This window comes from Callospermophilus lateralis, unplaced genomic scaffold (assembly GCF_048772815.1).
Source record: "Callospermophilus lateralis isolate mCalLat2 unplaced genomic scaffold, mCalLat2.hap1 Scaffold_312, whole genome shotgun sequence".
Classification (NCBI taxonomy): domain Eukaryota; kingdom Metazoa; phylum Chordata; class Mammalia; order Rodentia; family Sciuridae; genus Callospermophilus; species Callospermophilus lateralis.
Window position 1 is genome coordinate 613,271 of NW_027513736.1, and position 10,883 is coordinate 624,153.

Sequence of the window (10,883 nt, forward strand, 5' to 3'; positions counted from 1 at the left end):
AAGGAGAACCTATGTTTTCTTAGCCATATCCAAAGAGCTTGAATGGAACTGTTTAGTAGCCACAGACTTCCTGAGAATGCACTGGGCAGCTTCCTGGAGGTAACAGGGAGATAATTCATGATTGGGACACTGAACCATCACAAGAATGTGAAGAACTCATTTTGAGGATTCTGAGAATACTATACATTCTAGGAAGGAATGTTTAGCACAGTCACTAAGACTTGGTGGGATGTATGAGTGATAATATTAATGATGATGTCTTTGGGTCATGCTGAGTAGGGATAATAGCAGTGGTTTAATAAGAAGATACTCATAACAACCAAGGTGGTTGGGGTTTAGTTCACATCTTCCTTATGAACAGGCAAGACACTTAAGTTTTCATCTTAATAAATTCTCACAACTGTGAGGCAGGTACTCCCATTAGTCCATTTTACATCTGACAACTGAGATTCACAAAGGTGGAGAATTGTACAGTGATCACAAAACTACAAGAAAACAAAGGCCTTTCATAAATATGATACTGTGTGGTCTTGTCGGAAGGATCTGTCTTCTGGGTTGCAGGGATTTGATTTAGCTGAAGTAATAAGCATGCATGGGGCTATGGATGGTGCTTTAGCACAGTGTCCCCAATGCTAGTTACATGACTCAGAGAAAAGAAACTGAGACCCAACTGGAATCTAATGATAGAGGTGCTCAGTGAGCCAGTAAAGGAATGTGCTCATGGGGGCAGTCATAGCACCAGGGATTGGGTAACCCAATCACGTATTCAATGACCTGGCTGGGGTTCAGAAACAAGGTGGTGAGAATTGAAGTAAGGCATGCCAGACAGACACAACAGCAGGAGTCAAAGCACTGTAGTGTGTAGTAAGTAGCATGGTGTGGGCCTGCAGTGACAGGCAGTTTAATGCAGCCAGAATACATGGTTCAAGATAAAGGGAGAAAAGAGAGAAAACTGAAAGAGAAGCAGGGGCCTTAAATGAATCAGTCAAGGCCTTGGGCCCTAGATAGATAAAAGCCTGGATCTAGAGTCCAATTCAGCCATGTATGAACTATTTTGACCCTGGGCCACATCTTTAGAGGTTTTTTAAGCTTTGTTTTACATAACTGGAAGCATAGTGACAGATAATAGTCTACATGTTAAACTGACAGCTTGGGTACCTGGTCTGGAGTCACAGAGTTGATGAATGGATTTGTCAAGAAGCATTTCTACTTTCTACTACATGTGATGAATGGATTTGTCATGAAACATTTCTACTTTCTACTACATGTGATTAATGGATTTGCCAAGAAGCATTTCTACTTTCTATTACATGGGATGAATGGATTTTCCAAGAAGCATATCTACTTTCTATTACATGTAAAGCTTTATTGTTCATCAATTGCTTATGTATTCGTACTTACTTTTGAATATTTCAGGTCATTTACCCTGTTAGTAGTGTGATTATTCTGGCTCTGAGCTTGTCCTCTCAGTCTAGGTAGCCCTCAAGTGTAGACACCATATTTTAATCTATCATCACAATATTTAGCCATGCAGGAATCTCAGCCTTACTAGACCATTAGAATCACTTGGGTGTACCAGAAAGCTGCACAGGTCTGTTCCGCATCCCAGATGTATTAAACTAGGACCTTCAGGACTTTGGCTTGAGATTTCACTCTTGGGCAGAAAAATGGTTGAATCAATGAGTAAACAATCATACTGTATGTACAGTTGTCCCTCAGTATCCTTGAGAATCTGGTTTCAGAACCTCTCCTGGACTCTCAAATCCATGGATGTTCAACACTTTATACAAAGTGGCATAATATTTGTATAACCTATACTTATTTTTGGTATATTTTGAATTATCTCTAAATTACTTATAAAAATAGTACAATGTAAATTCTATGAAAATACTTGTTATAATGTTTTGTTTAGGAAATAATGACAAGAAGAAATGTCTATACATGTTCAGTAAAAATGCAATTTTTAAAATATTTTTAGTTGCATATAGACACAATACCTTTATTTTACTTGTTTGTTTTATCTATTTTTTAAAATGTGAGACTGAGGATCAAACCCAGTGCCTCACATATGCTAGGCAAGTGCTCTACCACTGAGCTACACCCTATCCCATAAATGCAGTTTTTTTAAAAAAATATTTTTACTTTTATTTTTGTAGTTGTCGATGAACAGCATCCCTTTATTTTATTTTATTTTATTTTATTTTTATGCAGTGTAAGGATCAAACCCTGTGCCTCACACATGCTAGGCAAGCACTCTGCCACTGAGCTATAGCCCCAGCCCTCAAAGAAATTTTTTTAAAGAAAGTTTTTGATCCTCAACTGGTTGAACTATGGATATAGGAGGCTAGTTAAATCAGTCAGGATGGACTACAGCAGGCTATGATAGATATTAACCCCCAAATTTCAATGGCTTAAAATCAAAAAGATCTGTGTTTTGCTCACATTATGCGACCATGATAGTTTGGTAGAGGGCTCTGCTCAATGGAGAAAACATCTTAATGGGCATTATTGTTTTCCTATCAGAGAGACATATCTCAGGCTCATCTCTCACTAGCATTAAATGCTCCACCCAGGAATGGCACAAACTCCTTCCATGCACACTCTTTGGTCAGGACTAGTCACGTGACCTGGAAGTGCAATCCTGCAGGTTCCCAGAAGGTGAAGGGCCAGAAGTCATTGGTGAGCAGTGCAAATGACTACCAGACTCTACAAAATTGGCACCATCAACTTTATTTCTCAGCAATACTTACAAGGTGTGTTCAAGGCCAAGTATAAAATATGGAGTGGGATTTCATTTTTTTTTTTTTTTTTTGGTTTGGCTCAGGGCCCTATTTTTTTGTTTTGCTTTTTTTTTTTTTAGTTTAATGAGGCTAGATGGTATATGGCATTAAACTTGGTGGTTAAAAGCCTGAATGTCCAAACCTTCAGCTCTGCCACTTACCAGATGTGTGAGCTGGACAAGTTAAAGACCATTTATACCCATCAAAGAGATAATCAAAGGATGTGAGAGGCCAATGAAGGAGGTTCTTTCTCAAATTGAGTGCTTAGAACAAGACAGCACTTAACTGAGTAGGACTGATGGGGAGAGGGCTATGTTAGGAGGTTTCACAGGAATTGGGGTAGCTCCAGATGGCAGGGAGGATGCGTTTATCCCTCATAAATTTCTGCCTCCCTGCTTGACCCAGTGTGAATGTTTGGGCTGAAGAATCAGAGAAGCCAACTGGAGTTGGTTTAACCACATGAATTAGCTAAGGAAAGGGAATGTACAGGCTTCCTACAGATTTTCTCTCTCTCTCTCTCTCTCTCTCTCTCTCTCTCTCTATATATATATATATATATATATATATATATATATATATATATATATACTCATATATATAATATATGAGTATGGGGATTGAACAAGGATCTTGCATGTGCAATCTACCACTAAGCTACATCTCCAGCCCTTTTAAAAAGGATTTATATTGAGATATGGTCTCACTAAGTTGTATAGGCTAACTTTAAGCTTGCCATCTTCCTAGCCTAGCCTTCCAAGTAGCTGGGAATACAGGCATGTGCCACCTCATCTGCCCGGGGCTCTCTCTTAAACCAGATAAATTTCTTGTACCACTGTCTCTAGCATGTTTCCCCAAAATATCCTGGGCTCTAATGGGCTTTGGCTTATGAGAAGCCAAAGCCAGTGTTTGGGGGTAGAAATACTACCTGCTTTAAGTAGAAATGGTATTTCATGAGAGGATGTCAGGCACCCCATAGAATCATTGTTAGGGCTGGAGAAATCATTGACCAAAAAAACTGTTTTAGATATGACAGTTTGGATTATAGGCCTGTGTCATTGCACCTGGCAACAGTTTTACTTTAAATTGCAGTATTATTATGAAACTTTATATATACTTGATTTGCATCCACCTTTCATAAGAGACACCTCATTGAAAGGGAGAAAGTTTGTGGTGTATATTTATGATCATTTTTATGAGCTTTACCAGAGTGTATAACATAGATAAGGTTCCTAGAGGATAAATTGTCAAGACTAAATTATATGATACTTAGACTTTTCTGACACGTAGGTTGGGGTTTTCAAAGATTAAAATGCTTTTTACAAAACAAAATTATGTCTATGAAGTTGCTACTCAGAGTGTATTTTACATTTTTCCCCCAGGTCTTTATCAGTACCATATGCTTATCAGTGCTGTGCATTTTGGGGCTGTGACTCTTATGCAAATTTAAACATAGAAGATAACAGCCTTCAAGATACCATAGTGTGACAAAGGAAAAAGGCAAGTACATGAACCTTTAGAAACAGAACACTCCCTAAGGCATTAATCAAAATGCATGTGTTGTAATCAGTTTGGGAAGGATCAATATGAGGTCTGTGAGAAAAATGGCCTTTCCTGTGTTACTGGCATATTTAATGTGTTATCAAGCCACATTTGCATACAATGAACTTTAACATCATGCAGGGGAGAGAAAATTGTGGGAACATTTGGTTCTTTTGAGCTGCCCACTTTTAATTCAACATACTTTGTTGTATATTCATGTACCACTGATGCAGCAAATGTCACCAGCACTGCTGAAAATGAAGAGCATAGTCAAATAATTATCCATTGTACACCCCCAACAGGTAATGATCAACCCATTTGGCTGTAATATTTTACTTTAAGTAAACATTGGGCAAATATATCTAATCTTCCTGGCGATGGATGCTATTTCTATTTTATAAGAGTGGGGCTAGATGATCCTGTAAGGCCTTCTGATTCATAGTGTGGTCAGTGTACCAGCATCTCTTGCAGAATCTCAAGCTCATACCACTGAATCAGAATCTGCATATTAACAAGCTCTTGCAGGGGAGGGTCATGTACATCAAGTTGGAGAGGGAATTTCTTGATGGTCCTTTAGGTCTAGAACTAGTTCTGAAGTAAGTCACAGGTGCATAATTTTTTTTTGTTTTTATATTATTCTTTATTTATTGTAGTGCCAGGGATTGAATCCAGGGCCTCCAAAATGCAAAGCTTGTGCTTTATTACTGAGCTTTGTCCCCAGTCTTCTTCTTCTTCTTCTTCTTATTATTATTATTATTATTATTATTATTTCATTTTATTTTTGGGTATTGATTGAATCCAAGGTTTCTTAACCACTGAGCCACATCACCAACCTGTCTTACTTTTTCATTTTGAGGAAGGGTCTCATTAAGTTGTTTTGGGCCTCACTAAGTTGCTGAAGCTAGTTTTGAACTTGTGATCCTCCTGCCTTAGCATCCTGTGCCACTGGGATTATAAGCATGGACCTATAATTTTTTTAAATGCAATCTTGTCTATTATTTCTTATTTAATTCATTGAAGTTGTAGTTTTAGGAAAGTTATTAAATGATTCCAATGTTTACTTGATTGTAATGTCATATTCTGCTTTGCCTACCAGAGAACTTTGATTTATACTTTTACCATAAAGGCAAGATTTTAAATATTTTTTGTTAAATCAGGTGCTACCAAATAGATTCCTATTAGTATGATGTCACAGGATGACCTGGCCATTAATTTTGGGGGTAGGGAGGGTGACGGGGTAACAGGGATTCAACTCAGGAGCACTCAGGCACTGAGCCACATCCCCAGCCCTATTTAATATTTTATTTAGAGACAGGGTCTCACTGAGTTGCTTAGCAACTCAGTGTTGCTGAGGCTGGCTTTGAACTCACAATCCTCTGGTCTCAGCTTCCTGAGCCACTCGGATTGCAGGTGTGTGCCACCATGCCTGGGTTGGCCATTAATTTTATAACTTAGAATCATCAGCGCTGTGAATTCACTAATAACTGATGCTGAATTGTGAGCTTCTTAAGGGTCTATGTATGTATGCTTTGAATATTTAACCCATTTCCTTGTGTGGAGAAGGAGAACAAACTTAATTTTAACAGATGAGTAAGTGCAGCTAGCATGAATCATTTATGTAATTTATTTTATTGTGCAGATATTAATTTTTGGCAGTTAGGAGTGCAGTTTACTCTTTTTCCCATGAATGATTCAAGTGTTGGAGATTTTACACAGACCTGATGATCAGTGAGAAGGAAACAACATACTTTTTGGAGGGGATGGTGGTACTGGGGATTGAACCCAGGGGTGCTTAACCATTGAGCCACAGTCTCAGCCCTTTTTTATATATATTATTTATAGAGGCAGGGTCCCACTGAGTTGCTTAAGGCCTTGCTAAGTTGCTGAGGCTGGCTTTAAATCCATGATCCTCCTGCCTCAGCCTCCAGAGCCTCTGGGATTATAGGTGTGTGCCATTTTGCCTGGCAGGAAACAGTATTTTTGTAGTACTGGACACACCTATAATCGGGTTCATTCTGGAGACTGAGGCAGGAGGACTGCAAGTGCAGGGCCAGTGTCAGCCACTTAATGAGACCCTTGCCAATTTAGAGAGATCCTGTCTCCAAATAAAAAGTGAAAAAGGTTGGGTATATACTTTAGTGGTAGAACACCCCTGGGGTTAGTCCCTATACTACCCTCCCCGCAAATAAAATGTGAGAAAGAACTTTCATTCTAGCACTTCCTGACGGTTCAGAGTGAAAAGAAATTTGACTAAAAATTTTGTGTTCATTGAAAATCAGATAAATGATGCAGAACTGTAGTTCTATTGTATATGTCAAATTTCATGACAGTTCGGAAAGTTAAAACATCTTTTAGGCAATCATAATACATAGTTATCTTGCTCTTTATAGTCAAACATTTTCACTTCCTAATTATAAATGAAATATTTTTCATTTGCGACATTACCAGCATGTCAAAGTCAGTTATTAGAACCAGCAATTCAGCTACTAAGTGCATTCTTGCGATCCTATATATGTATGTATATAAGTATGTGTGTGTGTGTATGTATATATATATATATATATATATATGTTTTACTATTATATAGGGGTTTTGTTTTGTGCCAAGCTTTGTATGAATATTTAACATTGATTATCTACCATAACCAACTTCAGCAGTTTGCTGTTAAATGCCATAAGAAACTGGGTTTAAAATGTTACAAATCTGTGTATATACATACATATACAGTTATAAAATATATAGAGAGCTGGGGTTATGGCTCAGTGGTAAATGGTAAAGCTTTTGCCATGTTGGAGGCACTGGGTTCAATTCTCAGCACCACATATAAACAAACTAACAAACAAATAAATGTTCATCAACAACTAATATGAATATTTTTTTTAAAAATGAAGTACATAGGGATAAGGAAGGAAGAAAAAAAAGCTAATATTTACTAAAGTTCCAGTATGTGCCCAGAAGCCTGCTTAAGTATTTATGTATGCAAATTTACTTAAGCAGTCAACTGTATTAAGTAGGCATTATTATCTACATATCAGAAAATGCAACTTATTAGGCTTAAGTGGCTTTTTTAAGGTAAGAGTAGCAAGTTATGAACTATCTGATTACAGACCCTCAATATTTTAAGTAACTTTATTTGGTAGATACTGTGCTTTGTATATTTAGTATAAGGAAAAGTAGAGGGCTGGGGTTATAGCTCAGTGGTGGAGTGCTTGCTTGGCATGTGTGAGGCACTGGGTTCAATCCTCAGCACCACATAAAAAAAAAAGATATTGTGTCCATTTACAACTAAAAAAATATTTAAAAAAAGAATAAAGTAAAAGAAAATGTAGAAAATTTCTTGGAAATATCTCTATATGGCCTTACCAAATAATAAAAGAAAGTTATCCTGGTTATGTTTTGTTTCAGTACTGGTGATTGAACCCTGGGGAGCTTTACTACTAAGTACCCTCCCTGGAGCCCTTTTTATGTTTTTAGTTTGAGACAGGATCTTGCTTATTTGATGAAGCTGGCCTTGAACTTGCCATCCCCTCCTGCTTAAACCTCTTCAGTCCCTGGGATTATAGGTGTGTGCCAGCTACCCCAAGATATTAAGCTGCTTAATTTTTAAAGTAGCCTAGTCTGTGACTGAAATATCTTAAAAGCAATATTTTTTTTCAGTTTGGTTCAATTCAATTAGGTAGCTGATTTATTCTAGATTCAACCATCATTAGTCATTCTATCAAGAATATTAAATAAAATATGGTATTTTCTAAATTGTCTTTCATGTTTCTGTTTCTTTTTAATGTTAGGTGCTTTTAAGCCCCGTGAATATTTACTGGGAAGCTGGATGATACGTCCCACCATGTGGTTCATTTTCTTAGTTGCATTGTTTTTCAACCTGCTAGTCATTTTAAAAACCTTCACATCTTGTACATCACTCCCTTCCTCCAAGTTGTTCATAGGCTTGATTTCTGTGTCTAACTTATTCATGGGAATCTATACTGGCATCTTAACTTTTCTTGATGTCGTATCCTGGGGCAGATTTGCTAAATTTGGCATTTGGTGGGAGACTGGCAGTGGCTGAAAAGCAGCTGTGTTCCTTACAGTTTTTTCCTCAGAAAGTGCCATATTTTTATTAATGTTAGCAGCTGTTAAAAGAAGGTTATCTGCAAAAAATATCATGAAAAATGGGAAAAGCAATCATCTCAAGCAGTTCCAGATTGCGGCCCATTTTGCTTTTCTGGGTGCTGAAGTATCAGGCTGTTTCCCCCTTTTCCATAGAGGGGAATATTCTGCATCAACCTTGTGCTTGCCATTTCCCACAGGAGAGACGCCATCATTAGGATTTACTGTGATTTTAGTGCTGTTAAACTCACTAGCATTTTTATTAATGGCCATCATCTACACTAAACTTTACTGCAACTTGGAAAAAGAAGACCTCTCAGAAAACTCACAATCTAGCATGATTAAGCATGTTGCTTGGCTAATTTTCATCAATTCCACCTTTTTTTGCCCTGTTGCATTTTTCTCATTTGCACCATTTACCACTACAATCTCTATCAGTCCTGAAATAATGTAGTCTGTTACTCTGATATTTTTCCCATTGCCTGCTTGCCTTAATCTGGTCCTGTATGTTTTCTTCAATCCAAAATTTAAAGAAGACTGGAAGTTACTGAAGTGACGCATTAATAAGAAAAGTGGATCAGTTTCAGTTTCCATCAGTAGCCAAGGTGGTTGTGTGGAACAGGATTTCTACTATGACTGTGGCATGTACTCACACTTGCAGGGTAACCTGACTGTATGTGACTGCTGTGAATCTTTTCTTTTGACAAAACCAGTATCATGCAAACACTTAATAAAATCACACAGCTGTCCTGCATTGGCAGTGGCTTCTTGCCAAAGACCAGTGAAATATTGGTCTGATTGTGGCACACAGTCAGCCCACTCTGACTGTGCAGATGAAGAAGACTCCTTTATCTCAGACAGTTCTGACCAAGTGCAGGTGTGTGGACAAGCCTGCTTCTATCAGAGTCGAGGATTCCCTTTGGTATGCTACGCTTACAATCTACCAAGAGGCATAATCCACTTGAATCTAATGTATGAAATATGATATGTCAAGAGCTTTGTAATTTTTGAACAACCAATAAAAAATAAAAATAAAAATAAAACAATACCAATCAAAAAGAAAAACTAATTTAAGTGAACTTAATAAAATCTTGGTGAAATGGCAAAAAAAATTAAAAAAATAAAACAAACAAACAAAAAAAAGCGATCTACCAAGAGGTAAAGACTGAACTACTGTGTTTGTAACTGTTTCCCCCATCAACCAAATTCACAGTGTTTATAGAGTGAACCCTATTCTGTTCTTTCATCTGGGAAGCACTTCTGTAATCACTGCCTGATGTCACATAGAAGGGAAGGTGGCAGTTTATTTCTCAAATCTGATATTTTTCAAAGAACAGGTGCCTAAATTATTAATTGGTGAAAAATGCAATGTCCAAGGAATGGTGGCCTATTTAAAACAGAACTTGAAAAGGATTTTGGGTGTGGTATAGCAATATAACTTTTAGGTTTTTTAGATCCATAAGGAGCAAATTTATACCTATTTCTGAATTAAGCACAAGATAAAGGACAGCTGTTAATATTTTTAAAAAAGGTAGTTCAAAATGTGACTTTATATAACTGACAAAAACGTCTTGCTAATTTTACCTAATATTTGATCATTAATCTCAGGACAACTTACTACAGGGCCAAAAAAGGGATTGTCTCCCAAGTAGAACTGTGAGAGTACGCATAGGTATCATTGTTTTCTATTTCCACTTTTACATGAGAATCACAAATTTTGTTCAATTGCTTTATAAATCTATATAAACCTGAAGATGTTTTAAAAACCATATTAACAGCTGTTAGAATAAAAAAATCAGTACATTTGTTTGGGGTCATTTTACATTGATTTATTATGCTTACCATGATTTTCAGTGTTTTGCAATTATATTACTAGTACAAAATAAATGGCTAATTGATGTGTTAGTTTAAGTAGTTTTGGCTACACTACTTACTAATGAGATTTTAATAGTACCTAAGGGATTTGATGGCTCCATGTAATGTTCCCATTAATGAATGCTTCTTAATATCATTGGTTCTACTGATATTTTCCAGTTTTGTTCTTATGTCATCTATTTACAGTATGGATTATACAAAAAGTAAACTGGGGTCATTTTTTTAATTGGAGGAAGCTGAAAATAAATATAACACAAAGCACTTAAATTTATTTCTTAGTGAACTGGATTCTCTTAAACTTATGTTATTACTTGGAAGCTTCTATAAAATTTTCCCATACCATGACTTACAAAAAAACCTATTCAATAGTTCATATGCTGAGTTCTTGTTACACTAGACAGACATATCATTAAGTGGGGGGGGGAGGGGGAAGGATAAGGTTTAGTCCTATGTCTTTGAAAATTAAAAATTTTACCTGATTCTCATATAGGGTCTTCTGCCATGCTTTTTTGTGGAGTCTTAAAGTTATAATTGCTCAATATGTTTTTTGAACAATGTACTAAATAGCAAACCTACTGCCATATT

General features: G+C 36.8%; 1 pseudogene; it reads left to right on the top strand.

Moving 5' to 3' along the window:
* The first annotated feature begins 2,881 nt into the window (after positions 1-2,881).
* Positions 2,882-9,408, top strand: LOC143640494 (leucine-rich repeat-containing G-protein coupled receptor 4-like; annotated as a pseudogene).
* Positions 9,409-10,883: the final 1,475 nt, after the last annotated feature.